At 36.4% G+C, this 21,601-nt stretch overlaps 1 protein-coding gene across 19 annotated transcripts in view; it reads right to left on the bottom strand.

Moving 5' to 3' along the window:
- The window catches only part of ATP10B (ATPase phospholipid transporting 10B (putative)), a 227,591-nt gene that overhangs the window by 195,169 nt on the left and 10,821 nt on the right, over positions 1 to 21,601 (bottom strand). For 6 of the 19 annotated variants that reach the window (XM_085591030.1, XM_085591039.1, XM_085591040.1 and 3 more), the window contains one exon: positions 1,156 to 19,479. The gene's annotated coding sequence lies outside the window, so the exon portion shown is untranslated. The remainder of the gene's footprint in view (positions 1 to 1,155; positions 19,480 to 21,601) is intronic. The other 13 variants (XM_085591032.1, XM_085591041.1, XM_085591025.1 and 10 more) reach the window with 6 other exon arrangements.

The raw sequence follows: 21,601 nt of genomic DNA, 5'->3' as shown, positions 1-21,601 counted from the left end.
GGAAATAGTGCCTTCTTATGGATTTTCAAAATTCCCTTGGTACTTTTGAAAATTCCATTGAAAAACCCTGATTTAGTAAGTCCCCAGTCCTATCAGTCTGATTTCTCTTGATGAGAATACACACATGATGAGGATACCAAGCTGAAAAGGGGTACAAAATTGTACCAAAGACCTTGATGTTCCCTTAGAGAAACTTAAGATAACACTTCTCTGTGTGATAGAATTGCTAATGCAAGGATTTCACATTATTAATTTAATGAATATTAAAATTGAGATATATTTTCATCTAGTTCTCATTACTTTCATAATGAGATATTGCATGCATATGCATTTGTGTGTAGGATAATGTGCTACACATCATAACTTAAGGACAGCTAGAATGGTAAAATGTGTATTCATGCTGTTTGGGGTCAGGTCAAATATGATGGTCTGGATGTATGAGCAACTTCAATAAGCAATGGAAAACAAACTAAGAATTGCTTAAGAAAAAATGTACTAACTGAAATGTACAAATATATCAGTGACATATCAGAGTCAGTGACAGCACTAAGAAAAAGACCTGTGGCAATACAAATAGTTATCCAATCAAATGACCAGGAGGATAGTTGATTAAAACAAATTTTTTAGTGTTTATTATTTTGAATGAGATTTAAAGTTATTTATTACCCACCACTTCAGTCCCTGCAAATCAATACAAAACAACCCGTTGTGTGGCTTGTTGCCTCTGATTTATTTAGGAGTTAAGCTGCTTTTTAATACTTTTTTAAAATTATTGGATTGTCAGTGTTATTCAGCTTTGCATAGCCAAGCAGGTTCTTTTAAACCTATTTGCATTTAATTGTAAGACCACAAGTAAGTAGAGCTTAACTTTTTCTTAATTAAACTCCAAGCAACAAATCATCATTACTATGATACCCTGCAGGGACAGAGATTAGAGATACATACCCAAACGTTAAAATCTGTTTTTCTGCCTGCAATGCACTATTTACAAAACTATCAGAACAGTTTGTGTGTTTGTTAAAAAGGCAAAAATATGATAAAAAACTATGTACTTTATGCAGTTCCATGTTCTCTTCCCCAGGGAAAAAGTCACCTGTCAGGAAGCAGCAGACACAGCAAACAGTTAGATAGCCTGAATTACGAATGGAACCTGACCTTGAGTTTATCCTTCACTGGCTCAGGGGTCAGCAGCACAGTCTGCCACTCGATGCTGCTGATCCTCCCGTGCTTCCAAGCATCCACCTCAAGTCTGCCCAGCTCTGAGGTATGTGTAGAACAAACTGCCAGCACCAGGCACCAAGTCCTGTCTTGCTGATAGGCAACTTTGGCCATCTGTGATTAGAAACAAATTCAGGACAGGAGCAAAAGGGTTTCAGATTTATTTCTGCATTGCCTTCGCTTGGAGCAGTTCAAAGGGATGTGTTCTATTTTTCAGTATCAGAGATGACTGAAGCATAGTCTGAGCATTTCAGTGTGGGCCAATATAATGAAAAGAAGAACTATAATTTATATGGCTCATGTTATGAGTGGCTACCAGGCCAGTCCAGAGGACCACTGACTTCCTCATTACACTGCATCTGTTTGGCCATGGACATTCAACTGCCCAGCTTGAGGTGTCCTGGTCCATAATCAGTTTCTGAGAACTAAAATAAAATAAATATGAATGAATTGATATAGTCATATCACCAATATTCCCACTGAATAATCATGAGGTGCAAAAGATTTTTAAGTATTTATTAAAAACTACAGTTCCTCTGTTTTAAATTTGCTTTTAAACCCTGAATCATAGAGCTACAGGCCACATTTTCAAAGGTTCATTAGCACTGAGATGTCTATGATCTTACTTACTTTTAATTTTTGTTTATTTTTGGGAAGTTGATACTTTTAAATAGCTAACAATACCCATACTTGAGTTTTAAGACAAAAAAACCCCAAACAAACACGTTATGAGTGTCTGTGATTCAGAATTCCCAGGATCATAATTAATCACATTTACTAAAGTGAAGGACTTGACCTGCAAATAATATCTCTGCATGATGGTGTGTGAAAGAGGAAGAGAAGGGGAGAGAGACAGACAGGTGGACACAGATTCTCCAGCTTGAGCAAATTACAGAAAGTCAGGAAGCACAGATGCCTGCTTTAAGATTTTCCTGCAAATGTTTTAGTTGTGAACTGTTAATTATTGGAGACTGCCCCCTTAAATTAGTCCTAATGTTGCTTGAGATTAACAATTCATGAAATAGCAATTTCTGCTATAATCACACATGAACTTAAACGCAGATTTTCCCTTTCACTTTTACCTTCTGAACCTCTAGAAATGCTTCTGGGTATTGAATTCAATGCTAATTAAAGAATGTGAAAACCACACTGGTACCAGTTGCTAAACTTTTTCTTTGGGAGATCTTTTTCCATTATTTGTGAAGGGTTGAGTTAATAATCTTTTCTTTTATTTTGTTTTCCCTGCATCTCATCTCCTGCATTCTAGAGCTAAGAAGTTTTACCTCTTTAGTTGCTGCCTTACTCAGTACTGCTAGCTGTAATATTACCTTTTACTACAACCTCCTTTGGTTTATTACTTCAGCTGATTTGTATAATTCATCATATTCTGTGTTTGCTGTTTCCTCCATTCTAATATTTTCTTTTCATTTTGCTGGCTTTAGCCCCTCTTACCAGCTGCTTACTTGAAAAGTGACCTTCAGCCAACCACTCTGTATTTCTTCTCCCAGTGTTAGTTTTGACTGAAGGCCCGTGTGTGCCATCATTTGAATTTAGTGTATTATCTTAAGGCATGCTGGGCTATTCAGAACAAATGGTGTCTCTGCCAGGGAGATCAGACATTAAATGACACCTTGTTCAACTTATTTTACTTGTACTTAAGGGATACGAGTCAAACCAGTAAGCCATTTATTATCTGGTCATTTAAAACATTTCTGTTTATGAGTTAAGGAGATACTTGCAAGAGATCTTTGGTCCTTTGCTCTTTATCTATAAGTTTGTTTTAGAAAAGTGACCTGCTGCAGTACTGACTGCTCTGTCACTGTGAACAGAACCTGAATATTGCCAGTGATGATGCGCAAGCCTAAGTTCAGCACTGCTATTAACTTCTGGTTTGAGTGTGTTTCATATGACTCTTACAAACATATGTAAGTGGTAAGGTTGTTAATTATGTAAAGATTGTATCACTAATAAAAAAGTCATTATTGCTATTCTATCATTAGCCCTTATGAATCTCATCATACAGGTCAAGCAGTGTTATTAAATTCCATTGATGATTTTAATGTTTGTTGCACTCAGGCATTTTCAAAACTGGAGTACTTACTTTCAGAGATGGGGAGACTTTGAGCCAGAAATGTTCTCCTCATGCCATCCTAAAATACAATGAAAACCTGAGTGATGAATGCATATACTTACTACGTTCCAAAACAACACCACTCTGAAGTCTGAAAAACACCAGAAGACAGGATTAGAACAAATGATTATATTATTGAAGTAATCTGTTATTTATAAATGCAGGTTCTCTGATTGTCAATAGGCAATTTCTTCAAAACAGGTGTTTGGTCTCAACTAGAGAAAAATCAAGAATATTGCACTTCTGGAAGAAAAGCAAACGTTGTGGGATATAGGCAATCCAAAGTAATCAATTCACTGCATGTGGTACTTGTATCTCAGCTGCAGACTGTGTCTAACTTAAGCAAAAGGTAAAATGTCTGGAGAAAAATCCAGGGGATGCAGGAAATATAAGCAACCTGGAAACATAAGAGATAAGTATGGTTTGAAGATGTGGAATTTGTTTAATATAGGGAGAAGAGATGAAGAACAAAACTTCATATACACAGCAAGAGCCTGAAAAGAATAAGAAAATAATCTGTCCTTCCTGTCAACACAGATAAGATTAAAAATACCCCAAAGGTCTTTAGCTGGACAGGGAAGACAGCAGGGACTGCTAAGCACTGAAACAGATGGCCCACATGGGCTATGAAATCATCCCCCAGCTAGCCTGCTTGGGTTTTTAAAGTAAAATTAATGAACAAAAGGACAGTTCTTCTTGGTATTAAGAGAAGCAAAAATAACCCTAAAAATGACACTGCTGTAGTATGTTCTGACAGTAGGACATGGTGTGTGTGTAGGAGTTGTAGCACTCAGAAATATAGGACAGCAGCTTCACAGGTTTTGCATTGTGACTCTTGAGCTGCGTAGTCTCCACCTGGTAGCTCTGAAAAGATCACATAAATTTGTGACCAGAAAGCAAAATACAGATGATTTTTGTTGGGTTTTATTGTGAATGGATAAATATTAGCAGAAGAGGGCAGCTGGACTTCAGTGACTAAATTGCTATGTTTATGTGGGTTTCTATTTTGCTATCTTTTTTATTGCTGTAATCCTGTATGTGGTCATTCAAGACAAATTGATGTCATTTCTCCATTATTTTTTAATACATTCTCTGTTATGATACAGCTAGAAAACATAAAAACCCCCAAACAAAAACAAAACAAAACAAAAACAAAGACAAAAAATCACAAAAAACCCCAAAAAACAACAACAAAAAACCCCACCAAAAAAAAAAAAAAAAAAAACAAACCAGGTTGCACTTACACCCCTCCATTTTTTTAACATTTCAAAACAGTCAAATACCTGATTAACTTCAGTTTTTAAAGATCAATTCTGCAATGGCACTTTAATGATTACCTTAACGATGCATTCATGAGCTACACGGCTGGAGAACTCAAACATCTCTCTGCAACAGTGAATTTCCTTGTCCAACTCTCACCCTAATGTGCAGGAAGGATAGACTCTGTTTTCCTGCCAAAGGTGCAACTGTTAGAGGCCTTAGGTAATACGAGAGTGCTGATGGACATCCTTAGAATAGGCTCATTCATTCTCCTAGGCCTTGTTTTCCAGACATTTCAGGTCTTTTCCATTCAACAAGGATACTTTATTTCTGCTTTACAAGCCCAGCTGCTGCCTTAATATAAGGTAGTAGGAAATAAAGGCGCAGGCAGAGAAATAAAGGCAAAGTGGGCTGCTCTCAGGTCCAAGCTCCAAAGGGGTAGGACACCAAAAGGGTAAGGTTGTAATGCTTTCTATTTCACATACGTACACCAGTGAGACACTGCTTGTTTGCCAGTGTCAGATGAAATGTTAAGCAGCCTCTAATAATCTGCTTCTCAGACAGGAAAAAAAAATGAGACAAAGATATGTATGTTCTTTGTAGACCTGTGATTCAGGTTGGAGTAAAAGCAAGAAATACAGCCCCCTCCATTCCCAGGCATTTGCTCACACAGTGGATCAGACCTGACTGGAAAGAGAACAAGTCAACTTTTAAAGAAAACACATAAAGAGCATGCTAGATTCTAGTCAGTGCTGTTATTTCTTGGGAAAAAAAAAAAAAAAAGACACCCCACCCCCCCATCCCAATTTTTTTCAGCTCACTGATAATTTTTAGGCAATAAATATCTTATTCTAATATATGGCATTCTTAAGCATTTTCCAGGGACTTGGGCAAAGACTTATTTGTTCAATATCACTGATATGGTGGGGATTGTAATCCTTGATCTGCCACCAGCACAGGTCCAGTTAGGACAGAAAACTTTGGAACTTCACTTTAGCTTCCTGTAAGGTATTACTACTCTGAACTGAAGGAGAAGAGACTAAACATTTTTCCTCTGTTATATGGATTAAATGAGTTTAGTCAGAAAAACAAAAATTAATTTCCCTTTAAAAATGCTTTTGGGAAATGGAAATTTTGATTCAAAGTGACAAGTCTAATAATATATCCCATTTTATTTCAAGTTTTCTTCTGGTTGTGAAAAAAAATTAAAGAAAGTAAAATTATTTGAGCAGAAGGAAGGTAGAGAAACTGTTGAACAAAAGGGCACAAGACATAGATTGCAATCAGGAAAAATAGGAAATTAAGTGTATTTTAGGTACATTTAGTCATTAATAACAGTAATTAAACCTAGCAAACTTTTTGTGGGATAGTTTTTTACTCGGCTTCAAAACAGGTTAAAGTTGTTGTTAACCACTTTTGTAAGGCCAATATTTCCTGAGACAAAGATCAGAGCAGATTTGGATTTTCCCCTACAATACCAAGTAACCCTTTCATTTCAGTGATGTATTATACACTATATAATACACATCAAAAGAATGGAGTCAGGGGATTAAGCATGTTCTGAAAAGTGTGTTTCATCCTGCTCTAGGAATTTGTCATGCCAAGGAGAAAAAACCCCACAATGTCACCTTCTATGCACTACACATCCGACTATCTTGCCTTGGAAAGTAAATCTGCTTAGTAGCAATCAAGTGAAAACAACATTGACTGAGTTATATGTAAGGACATAACTGGCTAGGATAAGATTTTTGTCTTATTTAGAGTACCTTAACCTGAGGGTACTCTAATTTGACATCCTTTTACAATTCAAGAGGAATGCTAAAGGTAAAAAATAAAGTAGATATCTTTCTCAATGTATAGCTATGTTTTCATAGAATGACATGATGTTTGCAATTTTGTGTCCAGTAGAAGCAAGAAATAAGAAGAAATAAGGAATAGGAAATTCAAGGCCTCAGAAAAGTGCTAGCTTTTTACCTCCTGTATGTTTATTACTTTCAAATCTGATTAAAATTATATATTAGCCAATCTCCATATTTTATTATTTTACCCTACTTAGCTTTCACTCAAGTGACTGACCATAATTCCCTGCAGTCATTCTGATAATAAAAGGAGTTTCTTGATATGATTTCCTCCATAGATAATATAATATTCATCAGACCTAGATAACATAAATGATTTATATTGTGAAAGTGAAAGGAAGAAGATTTCAGTTCTGTTCAGAACTGAAATTTTCAGGTATTTTTAACAGTGCCTCATTATATCTTTAATGCACCAACTGACCCATTTTGACTTCAGATCAACTGGCAGAAAATGAGCTTTTGGTGAAACTAAGAAAGAGGTGAAACTAAATTATAACTATTATGTAATAATATTGTCTGGTCATAATGCACTTTCTTCATGTAGGTCTGATTTCATGAGGGCAATTTGATTAATATATGAGTGGGGAAAAAGAGGGATTCCATAGAGTTGAAACTGCAGAATTAAATCCTGCTTCCATGGAATTTAGTAAGGACAGAATTTAATCTCTGTCCTTATATTTTCAAAATTAACCTCCTAAAAATATTTAAATTATTTAGTCCTGTTGAAATGCTGGATCTAAGTTCAAAAAAATCTCTTCAGTATCTTGAAAAATGCAGTTATTTTAAATTCAGGCTATAATCCATTTTAGAAGGAAAAAAGCATTTACTGGTAGGAAAAGTTTTGGACTTAATATTCTTACTTAGATTTAACAACATATAGCAAGGTAATAAAACTTAGGGAAATAAAAGAGAAAAAAAGTGGAGATGTGTGCAGGAAGCAATAATGGAACTCTAACACTGGAAGGCTTCCTTGAAGTGAATTCAGGGAAAAAAATCTAGCATTTCATCAGATACTAAGGAAGAATAGGGATAATCCTGGCAGTTCTCTCTTATGAGCTCTACTTCAAGTGGAAAATTTTCATTTCATGTAAGCCAGAAATGCAGGTAGCATCCTATGCTCTTATCTTTCATTGAAGGTTTGAAATATTTGAAACTCTGGAAAAGAGAAAAGGAGAGTTTTTTGACCAAGTACCCTGAACAATGCCATAATTTCTTAGAAAAAAAATTAAGCAAATGCCAAGAACTGAACAAATTTACAATCTGTGGGATGCTTTCTGTGAAATCCCACTGCAATTATTAAAGATGATAAATTAAAGATAAATACATGATGTATTAAATATTTATAACTAAATAGGAATTATGATTTAACTACCTGGAAATCCAGAAAATCAAGACTTCTTTGCAGCTGCTTAAAGACTTTTTACTAGACTATAAAAGAATACATCCCTTTGATATATTTCAAATTGTATTTGATAATTTGATACTATTAAACATCTAATCCAGTCAGTAGAATAACCAAGGTTTTACCACACATAAAGGAAAGAGAGGGCAGCAAACCTCCTGCTAAGGATCCTAATGCAGAGGGATTGTGTTTTCTAGTGAAGATGGATTACTAGTTCTCTAAAGCAAATTTACACCCAATTTTTTATTGTGCTCCCCATTAGGTGACATTACATATTGGTCCCGAGACTTCATTGTCTTTAGATAGTCTTTTTTATGGAGTAGATAGCTAACTTCAGCTTTTTAGTAGACTGACAAAATACTTTATTTAAATTGTTTGTGCACATTTTAAAAGAGACTTCTTTTAAAGTAGACAATTTTGCTATTTTTTTAGTTGACTGTCAGAAATGTTTTGGAGGCAACAACTTATTTTTTCCAGTTTTGAATAAGTGAAAAATTTATTTGAAGAAAATAATCACTGACTCCTAAATCTTCTTCTTCATAACATGTGAGGAATGAAAACCTTCTAGTCAGAGTATGTGCAAGGTTCTGTCCTTTTTCAAAGAACAGTGACTTCTGATGTCCTTAACACAACATTGGGCTACATAATGATCTTGAACAGAATGAATTCAAGGATTTTCATTTTACGAGTAAAGCCTGGCCTGAGGTCACACAACTCCCAAGATCACTCTTTATTGCTTTCATCACTGCAGAATTCATTCATTGACCAGGCTGAATGAAAAGACTCACAATCTATGCATTCAGTTTAAAGGGTGATGGTTCAGACTAGTAAATCATTCACCATCCAAGATAACACACATGGATTCCTGAATTCACTGTTTTAGATATGCAACTCTAAGAATTTAAACATCATTTTTTAAGAAATTACTCACATCACTAGGGGTTTATTATCTTTAACTTTTTACCAAAATGTATGGGAAGAAACATTACATAAAAGGCTGTTTGAGGAACGTTCCATTTTCCAAGTCAAATGGGCAGAGCAAGGTGCTGAACATGGTGTTTTGTATGAACTGCAGCATCTTTCCCAACCTCCTCGAGCAATTGTGCTTACCACTGATGCCGTGAAACAAATTGGAAGTAACTGTTATTTTGTACCCATCGGTAAATTACATGACATTTCTGCCAAAAAAGCCTCACAAACTGCCACACCAGCTGGAAATCCTTCAGTTTAGTATAACAAGTGCAACCCTGAAGAGCTTTTATAGATATGACTAATTCAGTTTAGCTTCATTCTAAATTAATGCATTGGGACAGCCAATAGTAAAGCTATTAAAAGAGTGAAATGACGGTGTAATTGTTAAAATTTCTCCCTTAGCCTGCATTTAGGAAGACAGTTTTAGCTACATGGGTCTCCAGTCAGTAGCAGAGACAGGCATACTTTACATTCAAAGTTACATGAGGTTTCTGGGGACAGGACTTGAGGAAAGCAGTGTTACCCACTGAACAGCACTGCATGCATGCATATGAAATTTATTTTAGTTAACATGACAAAAGGGATGACACTGAAATTAGACAAAGGTGGCCCCCTATCAGGCAAAAGCCTGTCCAAGCAGATGGACTTTCCAATACACTTGAAGGTCAAGAGATTCTAAATCACCAAGTGCACCAGTAATTGTGGTAGTTTATAATCTCTCTCTGCTGTACCTATTGGATCTAATCTGTTCATATCTCAGCAGCTAAAAGATAAGGTCCTCAAAGCAGCTATCCAAGCAAACTGAAAAAGAAACTAGATCCTCTTTTCTAAAGAGAAAATAAACCTTGTTTGGCTCTATTTGGATCACCGTAAATAGGGAAGTTAATTTCCACTGTGGGCTTTTACAAAGCAATCCTATGAGAACAAATTCTCAAAGACACAGCAGGCTGCCTTGGTTTGAAAGGCAGGTGTCTGCCAAGGAAGGTGGGAACCTCTCAGTGCCCTGGGTTTTCCCTTGGGGCACCCAGTAGATGGTCAGGCCCTTTTGCAGCGAGGTCAGGTGTTGATGAGGTCCAACAGCTGCTCTTACAAGCAAAGGCTCACCCAGGGTAGGAGAAGCACCAGGAAGACAAAAACTCTGCCCTGGCAGCAAATGCCCTGGCACCAAAGCCCCCTGTCTCCACTCCTGTCCCGAGAGAGCGAGGAGGAGCCGAGCCCAGTCCCTCACCCCAGCCAAAATCTCTCAGCATCTCTGCCCTTCCCAAGAGGAAACCCCTCAGCTAAGAGAGCAGCCAGCTGCACCCTTCCTCTTCCTCCCATCCACATAACTGCTAACTGCTTGTTGTCCACATAACATGATCACTGCTTGTTACCGTCTCTTAGGCAACAAATAGGAGAAAATTCCTTGAGAGAAAGACAAGAAAGGAAATTCCTGACCTCCAGCACAGGCAGTGGATGTTTAATCTTAAATAAGGATGTCTGGATATTATGGTTCCAATAAACAAACAAAAATGCTATGTTTTGTTGCACTGATACAAGTTTTGCATAACAGTATTAAAATAAATGATGTTAAGTTTATGCGAAAGCTATAAATAAGAACATAATTTAAGGTTTTCATAGTAAAGTTCTCCAGGACTGGGTAGTCTAAGGATATCGGAAAATTCAACTACTCTCCAAATTGCAGTGGGTGATGAAATCTCATTATTCATGTACCCTTTTTTAAAATCCATATCTTCAATTCAATTTCCTTTCTGCATTTACTTTTTTTTTTTTTTAAATCTCTGTACCTTGTGTCTTAAAAGACTGCATTTGAACAAAAGCACCTAGAGCCACTGGTACTTGTCTGTTGCTTTCATTGAGGTTCTCTTGCCTCTTAGTCTTTCCTCTTGATTAATATGTGTTTACTCTCTCTTTACCCACTCCTTCTCTCCCCTCCTTCTTCAATCGTTCTTCCTTTGTTTTGGGAGAAAAAAAAAGTTCACAGAATAACTAAAAACCAGACTGAATTCTCTGATAAATTACCATCATCTAAAACTCAATGAAGAAAATTTTAATTACCTGGAAACACTCTTTCTCACCCTATTAATCAGACCCATTCTTACAGTGTGGTGCTAGAACATAGAAGGAAACTATTTCTGTTTCTTCACTGTCTGAAAGGATGTTCCCCTCCATTTCTTCTCTCAACATTCTTCTCTTTCTGTCACAGGGAATCTTTGAATTGACTTGGACATGTTAAAGAATGCACACACACTCCCACCCACTCATCCCCCCAACTTGCCAGATGGAAAATAAGGAAATAGTTTTTAAACACTGGAGACAATATGACTCACTCAATCTTCCTAGATGTATGCCATCCCTACTAGACCTTATTTCCTGATTTCTTGCCTAAATCTCAAAGCTTTAGTTTGTTTTGAGAGCCTGAATGGCTGTCACCAGCATTCTTAATAGAACCTTATTTTGGGATTCCATTTACCACACTAACCCAGAGTAGTAGCTCTGCTCTCTATTTCTTTGTCAAGAAATACTGAAGAAATTTATGTTTTAGAATAATGAAAGATGCCTCTCTGGATACCCAATATCACTACAAATCAGGATAAGGACTGATATTCTTTAAAAGACTCATCCCTTCTGTCGACTCAGCACAAGTGTGTACTGCAATGCAGGGTTTCAGTCAATAAAAAGTCAGTTTTTTCATTTTAACAAAATGAAAAGTTTTGAACATTAGAGAAATAAATAAAAGAGCCGATGACAAAACAATATGCACATTTAGCACTTCTACAAAATGTTTATAAACTCCAGTCACCCAAATGAAAAGATTTATGCAGAAAAACTAGGAGTGTGAGGACCAGGCTGACAAGTTACAGGAGGCTATACAGCTGAACAGTAAATGAATTGGAAACTACCATGGTTTGGACCAAATCTGGTTAAAAACAATAATAATTCATTAGGTCAGCACCATCAGATGCACCATATGGTCATACAAGCACTTGTGCCAGAACAAGTGAGAAAAAGCATGGGGATGGGGATTAAATGAATGGAAGGATATCGTGATTAACCTTTCAGGGACAATGCTGGCTTTAAATGTTTGCAAAACAGCAGAGTAACTAAACCATGACATTTCAACTCAGAATAAAAAAACAAACAGCTGAGGAGAAATATAAAGATGGCAATACAAAAATTTCATAACTGATCTCCTCCATAAAATTCTGCAAAAATCAGGAATTGAAGGTGACAAATTCTTACTTCATTCTTCAGAATGGGTGTTTACCAATTTAAAATTATCTGCAATCCTTTCTGTACAACACAGTAAAATTATTCATTCATTGTCTTAAGTTAATTAAAATGTACTAATTCAGCTACTTCAAGTACCAGAAGTTTTTATATACAATAGCTTTCAGCCTCAGAGCTACTAAAGGACTCAAAATTTTTCATTAGTTCAATCACCTCTGTGACTAAAAAAGAAAAAGTGGTTTCCGTTTTTTTTTTTGTATAAAATTTATTATTTTTAAAAATATTTGCATTTTTTGATCTACATCTTGTACTTCTACTTTCTCCCCTGTTAGATCATAGTGAATGAAATAAGAAACTGGAATGAATAACCAGAAACTTATAACAGGTATTATCTACAAATTTCTTTCACGTTCGAATCGTGAAAACTTTCATTTAGCCTTTCTCTGCACAGGGGTAGTTTACATTTAAAGTTCCATCCATGTCAAATTCCATGAAACACACAAAGATATTTAAGCTTGAACATATTTGTGATGTCTATTAAAATTTGAAACTTGTTCTTTCTTTCATTTATTACAGTGCTTTGTTTAGTCACAGGTGATATTAGCAACACTTTTTGATATCATCCACATGCTAGAACAGGGCAAAGACAACGTTTCAGTTTTGCCAAGATCATTATGTCTCCAAAAGCTTTAAAGAGAAACATGTCTTCAAAATGGAAAGATAGGTTAGAAAGCAGTTCATATGAGCAGTCATTATAAAACACTGATTCTCACAGAAGCTGACAACTAATCACAGTTCTAAATTTAGATCTGAGTCTTGAAATCCATTTTCCTTGTAGTGTTCCAGGGGCATTTTTGTTCTTGAGGGAAAATAAACTCACAGCCCATTTACAGGCTAGCACATAATCCTGTGGCTCTCAAAGAATATAAAATAAACAGCTCCAAATCTCCTTCAGTTCTTTATCTTTCCCACTTCATTAAAAAAATTGCTTCAAGCAAAAAATGTTAATAACTGAGGTTCTTCGGCCTATGAGAAATTACATAACAACTCGGGGAAATCCATATGGCAAAAGTTTCAAAGTTGAACTGCAGTTGGATTTGAATCACCAGAGATATCTTTAAATAAAATTAGTGAGAGAAAGATTAAGTATTCCAGAGGGGTATTTCTGCTTGGTATGATTCATGCTGGAAAACAGCTCACTTTTAAACTAATAAGGCCTAGCACAAAGCCAGAGGAATTAGGCCACCATCCTGCTGAAGGAAGGCTCTGAGTGGCTGATCCTGATGCACCTGCATAATTCTATTACTATTCCAACAAAATAGGAAGGTGAGCCTTATATATTAAGGCTCTATTAGCAGGAAGGGTTTTCATATTATTGCAAAGTGTCTTAGTGAAAAAAAAGTTGGTTTTGTTTTTCTGTTTTTTGTTTTGTTTTGTTTTTGTTTAGTTTTTGGGTTTTTTTTTAATTTTTTTTTATTTGCCTGACAAGTCTTTAAAACCTGTGTAGGGATCCAGGGGCAAGTGTTGCATAATACAGAAAAAAATGCAAAAGTCAACATTCAGAGGATCCACATGCAGAGTGGTGTGTGCAAAGCTGTAACAAAAGAATTGGTTCTCAGTGAAAACATTCACTTAGGGCATGTCACACCTTCACCTATGTTAGAGCCACTCATGCTCTGTGCATCTTAGTCCTAAGCAGGCTGCAGACCTGAGCTGCCTAAATAAAATCCAGCAAGCAAAAAAATGAAATGTTGTAGGGTAACTTTTAGATTCTTATTAAATACTAAACATCATGTTTCAAGCTTCAATCATTGTACAGAGAAAACAACTAACTGAAGTAAATCAAGGTATATTTTGTTTCTAAATAAAAAAAATGGACAAATTCCAGGGTCATTTCACAAAAAGCAAAAAGAAGAACACAGAAAAAAAGAGAGTAGGACTGTTACAGAGAATTAAGTAATAGGATCATATTCTCTTGTAGTTTTATGTGAACAATTTTCAGCCTCTGTGAGTTTTTATAAATGAACCATTTTTACTGTCCCTTGACCTATCTAGGGAATTGATGTTACTCTCTGTTGAAAGGATAATTTGTATAAAAACACACAATCATTTTGTACAGCCCTGTAGCCTCTCCACCTCTTCATGTTTCACACACTTCCTCATACTGGCCCTTCCTCACAAACCTCTTCTTTTGAATTAAACACCCAGATCTTACAATCTCTCTCAGAAATGCAAGAACATATTCCTTGGCAACATGACTCACTCCAGTGTCTCAGTCTCATTAGTAAGCAAGGCAGATGTCCAGATTCCAATGCTGTCTGTAGCACATAGGTTTTTATATAACACCTCATTATTTATATATAAAGGTACAATGCCTTATCCTGGGAATGCAGCATCAATTTTTGGTCGAACATTACTAAGATTCACTCAGAAGTATCGTGTTTATTTTAGTTCATTTCATGGTTTTCTTCTTTAAATTTTGCTGTGAATTATGCTTATTTAGGAGAAAGCAACCCCCCTTTGGGACATTTTCCCCTCAATGCATTAAATATAACATGTCAGTGGCAGAATCTCTTATGGTGTAGCAGTTGACAATCTGCATACTTTAATCAAGCTTAAAGTTTTAATTATACTGCTAGAGGCACTGCATTTACATTTATTTTCTCTAATAAAGACTGTGAGAAATATAAAAAAATAAACAGGAGAAGGTAGAGTTCCTTGGGAAGAAAGAGGAGGGCACTCCTCTGTTTCTTAAACACAGACAAATCTGTCACTATGAAAGCTTCATAGAGTGTTATAGGTTGGAAAAGACCTTAAAGGTCATCAAGGTCAACCTTTAACCCAGCACTGCCAAGTCCAGCACTAAACCATGTCCCTAAGCTCCACAGCTACAAGTCTTTTAAACACCTCCAGGGATGGGACTCAATCACTTTTCAGGGCAGCCTGTTCCAGTGCTGGACAGCCCTATTACTGAAAAAAGATGTCCTAGTAGTATAGAATCATTGAACTTTCCTGAGCTGAAAGGGATGCACCAGGATCATCAAGTCCATCTCCTGGTCCTGCACAGGACATCCCAAGAATCCCACCAAGTGCCTGAGAGGGTTCTCCAAATATTCTGTGACCTCTGCTAGACTGGTGCTGTGACCACTGCCCTTGGGAACCTGTTCCAGTTTCCAGTGAACAACCCACAGTATCCAATTAGAAACCTTCCTCTGGCACCACTTAAGGCCATTTCCTATTTACCTCTAGTGCTGTCACTTGTTACCTTGGAGAAGAGACCAACAACCACCTTTTTCCCACCATCTTTCAGGGAACTTTAGAGAAGAATAAATCCTCCTCTGATATTCCTTTTCCCCCATGCTGAATACCCTCAGCCACCTCAGCTATTCCCTGTAGGACTCTCTAGGCCTTCCCCAGATCTGCTGCGCTCCTCTGGACTTGCTCCAGCAGCTCAATGTCATTCCTGAATGGAGTGGCCCAGAACTGGACACAGCACTTGAGGTCCCTCACAGTGTCCAGGGCAGGGGGACAATCCTGCCCGGGTCCTGCTGCCACACTATTGCTTGTGCAAGTGTGGGGTCCAGCCTGGAGCACTGCAGGGGCTGCCAGGACCCAAGAGCAGGACCTGCCACTGGGCTTGTGGAACCTCAGAGCACTGGTCTGACCCATCAGACCAGCAGCCTGGCCTGTCCAGAGCCTTCTGCAGAGCCATCCTGGCCTTCAGGACAGCACTCCCACCCAGCTTGGTGTCCTCTGCACACTGCCTGAGGCTGCACTAAACTCCTATTCTGGACCATTGATAAAGATGTTAAATAGGACTGGTCCCAGTACTGAGCCATGGGGGACATAATTTGTCACCCACCACCAACTGGATTTAGCCACCACTCTGTGGGTCTGGCCATCCAGCTTGTTTTTCACTCACTGAACAGTGCACCCAACCAAAGCATGAGCAGCCAATGATATAATTTGGGTTTCTTTACACCAAGGAAGACAAAATGGTATGTTTGATGCTATTCATTATAATGTTTTGGATACTGTAAGTGTTCTAACAATAGCAGCACCTTTAAATAAAATTCTCCTCCCTACCCATTTCCCTTTTTCTGTCTTCTGGCATCCATGCAGTTGGGAACTGTGCACCTGAACAAATACAGCTGTAAGAGCAGCATGTGTCCTGCCCTATTTAAGCTCACCTTGAACAATTGTTAAGGCAGGGGATTTTAGCTTGGGAAATTTAATGTCTGACCAGCTGCCTGCTTTAGGAAAGAAAGGCCACATGATGAAATATCTGTTGGCCTTCGAAATTGATTAAAGAAAGCAGAAGGACCCTGCTGTCATCTATTGAAACAGAATTTCTTCTCAGAAGGACTGCACAATTCCTCATCAAAATTTGTTTGAGATTTAAATGCTATCATCATTGAAGTCACTATGTCAGATCCTGTTGAAAAGTATTCATATATATATATGTATTTCATTAAATAAATTTAATTAATTATTTACCTTTGATAGCTTTTACATTTGGGGCTGGGTTCATAATTTACCTTCTGGTAGGTTTTCTTCCCCAAGGATGAGCTCATTAGCCATGGGGTTCCTGATTTCATTCCAAATCAGGTAGTTCTTTCTTACAAATTCTCTGTAATATTTATTTGGATGCACTGTATTTCTCTCCGTAGTCTTAAATTACTATTTGTGTAGCATTACTGTTAGAAGCTTTTCCTCATTCTTTCCGCACCATAGGTATCAGAACTATACAAATAAGAAAAACAATCCATATGGGATGAGTGGATGTTACAGATAGAAGATACATTATATATATGGGATTATTAATGTATGTCACAGTAGCAAGATAACAGATATTTTGATTAAAATTGTACCTAAATACCAGATCAGGTCTCTTCACAGTTGTCTTGTTTGAGCAAATAAATACAGCATATATAAATATTTTAATCACCCCAAAACAGATATTCAAGCTCAAAAAAACATTCAAATTCCTAATACCTAAATTACATGGAATTTAAAATCCCAGATGCAAACACACAACCTTGAAATATGGTTTACACAGACTCTAGGTAGCATAAACTCAAGAGGGAGTTCGATATAAAAGTTCTTGAGATAAAAAATCTCTAACATCTTCTAAATGATGACAAATAACTAATGCCTGAAAGAGTTAAGTGTCACGTACCTCACTGCAGATGACTAACCTGCATTTCTCTGCCCCTTTGAAAGAAGTTGTGCCAGAAGATTTTAAAGCACACTGCAGACTCATTTCCTCTTATTAAAAAAAATTCCCAGAAATTGTTTTGTTTTTCAAAATGACCAGACAAAGAGTGAGATTTTCCTTTCCCTTGCTCTTAGACCAAAGCTCACTCTCTGGAACAGTGACCCAGGGTTCATTCTCTTTCTGGCTTGACAATGCTGCTCAAACCTATGCAATTATCAGAGAAGAGAATGCACAGAGGTAAAGACAGAGGTGCTTTCCAGCCTCTTTTGGAGGCTGTGGCATTTTCCATATAGGAATCAGGCACTACTTGTTGGGTATTTAGAGGAAGGAGAAAGGTTGGGTAGTACTCTGACCTAGGAATAACAGCGGGCAACTGGGAAGATGGATTTCTAGGCTGACCTACAGAATAAAAACACAAATGGAATTCAAAACATTAAGGAAGATAATTGAAGGAAAAGGAATCTTGTTTGAATGTTATCCATCTCTTTTCTTTTACTTTTGGTTCAAATGGAACAAAAAGTATTCCCCATTCCCCATCCTATGCTGATTCCAGCAGCAAGTACAGTATGTGACAGTGCAGTGACAGCTTGTGCAACAACAGACCTACAACTGTTCCTCTCTGGAACACAGGTGTCCTCTTGTGATATTTTTTTGGCTAGACAGACAGCATGATAATTTTTTGGAGATCATCCACAGCTATTTCATAAAGACAATTGTACATCTTCTCTGCCGCTAATTATAGTAATCATCTTACTTAATAACAAGCCAAGAGCTTGCGCCAGAGAAACTAATTTTGCTTTTACTCCCAATTCCCAATTCATGCTACATTGTTCAACCTTGTCTCAATTAAAATTGTCTAAATGTTTAGTTGGACTTAAGACAGAGGAAGTAATAATATTTCCTACAAGATGTAGATTGGCTTCCTGACGTAGACTGTTAAGCAATACTGTATTAAAGCCTGCAGCAGAACTAAACACATTTTGAGGTGTTTCTCAGGCAAGTGGAGAACAGAAATTTCACAGTACCATGTCTACAAAAAAATACTTGTTTTGGTTAAAAAGTACCTTAAAAACACTGCTTATGTCAGTGACAACATTTAAAGCAGCTCTTAATATTATTTCAGTTTTGAGATGAGAAGGAATAAATAAGTCAGTTGTGCCAGCAATGTAATTCAAGAAAGTGTCAGAAGTTTTATGAATCTGTTTGAAATTAATGATTATCATTCTGAGAGCCAAAGAAATGAAACAATGGGATTAAACTGATGATGGATATCCTTGGTAAAACCCCTGAAATAATGACATTTTAAAATCAGTAACATTCAGAAAATTCGCACACAAATGTCATGACTGATCCAAAATTCAGCTGTGACATTGTAAACAGCAATATATGCAGGAAGATGTCAAAAGTTGGAAATTATTTAGAAAAATTTAAATACTGATAATACAAAATATTACATAATTATCACTTCCTTATGTGATTTCCTGTATTTTTAAGGATAAATATACTTAGTCTGACCTGTAGGCATCATATCTAAAGTCTTAGCTTAGTTCTGTTCCATACTGAATCAATTATAAATATTTTGCTAGTTTAAAATTATTTATACCTATGCAAAGGAGACATTTTCGAGTAGTATTTTGCCTCTGCATAGACTATGAGAAAGGGCTGAATTATGTAGCCTGCTTGAGCTACATTTCTCTATTTACTGGGTTAGGAGCTTAAGTTTTGAACTCAGAAATTATTAGTTAGACACACAGTGAGGGACTGATCTGGCTTAACTCAGATATCTAAATGCCACATTAATAAATCTGAACCAGTCACACCCAATCCCTTTCCTAACTGAAACATCTTTAAATGTTTATAATTTGAGCAGAGAAATTGCATATCTATCTTTCTCTCTCCCCCAGCCCAACACTTTTCAAATAAAGGAATTATTCTTGAAAACTAGACATATGATTGCCTTGAAATTATTACAATTTTCCGTGTCACCCATTTTGCAGTGCTTTGTTCACAGCTGAGAGTGCAGTGAGAGCAAGAGTTTCTTCAGTGATAGTGCAATATCTCCATATCTTTTTTATACTCGTCAGTGTTAAAATCTTGAACTTACTAGGTTGTAATGGGACTTCAGTTGTCATTCTCTGTTTCTTCATAGCCTTACTGTCCTTAAGTGTTCTTGAGAGGTGAGGATAACCTTGAGAACAAAAGAAAAAGCAGAAGTAATTTATTGCAAGCAGTACAACTGCAGAGGGTTTTATGTTGATAAGGGAATAGCCCTGGAACATGACGAATGCAAATAAGACAGGCAGCAATGTACTGCATGCTTAAGAACTACTTATATAATAGGTAAATACTGAGGAAATTATTTCATATTGAGCATGGCAGCTTTTGATATATTTAGTGAACACCAAAATGCCATTCTTAGAGATGAATCACTGCTTACCAATCCTCTGTCCCTCAACACAGAAATACATTCATACATGTGCATTTGAAAAAATTATTAATAAAACCAAGCAAAATCAATTGAAAAAAACCTATATATTTTAAAGAGTGTGTGCTTATAGGATGAGTTTTAAGTCAGACAACCAGCTCAAATTAGTGCAACCACAAAAGGTAATAAAACATATAAGTACTTCAAAAAAATTCAGGAAAAATTCCCCATAAATTTTATGAAATTATAAAATTAAAAGGGGAAAACATGACTGTTTAGTAGCATAGGGTTTTGCATAGGGAATACAACTTTTTATTGCTCATGATCCACTGAAAACATTTCAGAACTTTCAAGAGTGTAGCAAGGCATTTCATGATGGACAAAGAGGGCTCTATTCCATCCAAAGTTGTGTTAAGCAAGCAGGAATTAACACAGAATAATGAATTCAGCATTATTTTTTCATATTTTTACTGAAAGATTAGATTTCCTTTTGCCTCCAGCTTACTGCTTCATTGTAGTATGCTGGTCTCTGCCATGTACAGGAGTTTGATATACAAGGAAGCAATATTCTCTAAAAAGTCTTAAAGGTTCCATTGGTTTGCCTGTTACAAAAATCTGCTGGCTGGAAAATAACTCCCATGGGACACTTTCTTTAAAACTTTTAAAGCTAAAATATTATCCTTTTCACCTTGTTCATCTGGAGAGCAGAACTGCAGAGCATGCTAAGGTACACATTAGTCACTTCAAGTGAGCTAGCTAACAGAATAGGAGACATTGAAAATGTACAAAATGCACAAAAATGCCTTTCAGATATGTTATGAAAAAGATTGATTGTCATCAAAGCCAAACATTCAAAGAAATTTGATCCAAAGTGAAATGTTTTGCTTGACAAAACTGCCACAGAAGAAACATTTGAATTTCTGTGTCTGTCAGTGATAAGTTCACAGTGACATTGAACATCTCATCCACATCAGTTAGCTGAAACTCGTGGCACTTTCCCTGCAAAATCAGGAAGGAATTCAACATTAACATTTAGCAGATTTGGAAACAAAGAAATTTTGTATCTGGTCTTCCAACTAAAGATTAATTGCTGCAGATTTTTGCTTGAATTGATGACAGAAGTATTTGTCAAAACAAGAAACAAATTTCCACCATCTTGTACAGAAAAAAGTTATTCTTCTGTAGCTATTCGACACATTTCTGTTTGGAAGTCAGCCTGGTTTATCCTATTTTATTCAAAGAACTGGTACGCTCAAATCAATGGCTAAGTTACTGGCATTTGTCACAAAGAATGAAATCTTTGATGTTTAAAATAGAAAAATCTTTGTTCTGCTGGCCAAAGATTTCATTTCTAATTCCCTACAAATAAAAAATTTAAATGATTTTCATATTCCTGTCTCTATTATCCAATCATACCAGATTTTCTGAATATTTTTAAATTAAAACTGCTTTTTTAAACTGACTTCAGCTTTTCAGTCAGAATGAAATAATATATCCTTTTGCTTTCCACTTTGCATTTAACAGAGACTTTTCTTACTTTAGATATTCTAATTATTTTTGCCTAGTGAAGCTAATGCAGATTTGTACAGTATATGAAGATATTGCTCTCTGCTCTACAGACTTGTACCTCAGCAAAGAGGATGTTTTCTAGCAATGCATCCATCAGAAGTTTAGAGACTTCTTTGCTAAAGAGTTGCTGCAAGGTGCTAATACACAAGGAATTCCAATGCAAAAGCTATTAAACTGGGAAGAATTTATTGCTATTTTTTCTCCTATTCTCTGGTATAATTCATCTTTACCATACTTATTTCCACATACGAGAACAAACAATCTTTTCTTTCTCCTTTTCTTAAAAAAATAATATTTTTGTCCACTTTCTGACAGT

This window comes from Lonchura striata, chromosome 13, assembly GCF_050655825.1.
Source record: "Lonchura striata isolate lonStrDom1 chromosome 13, ASM5065582v1, whole genome shotgun sequence".
In the NCBI taxonomy this organism is placed as follows: Eukaryota; Metazoa; Chordata; class Aves; order Passeriformes; family Estrildidae; genus Lonchura; species Lonchura striata.
This window is presented reverse-complemented; position numbering and strand designations above follow the sequence as displayed.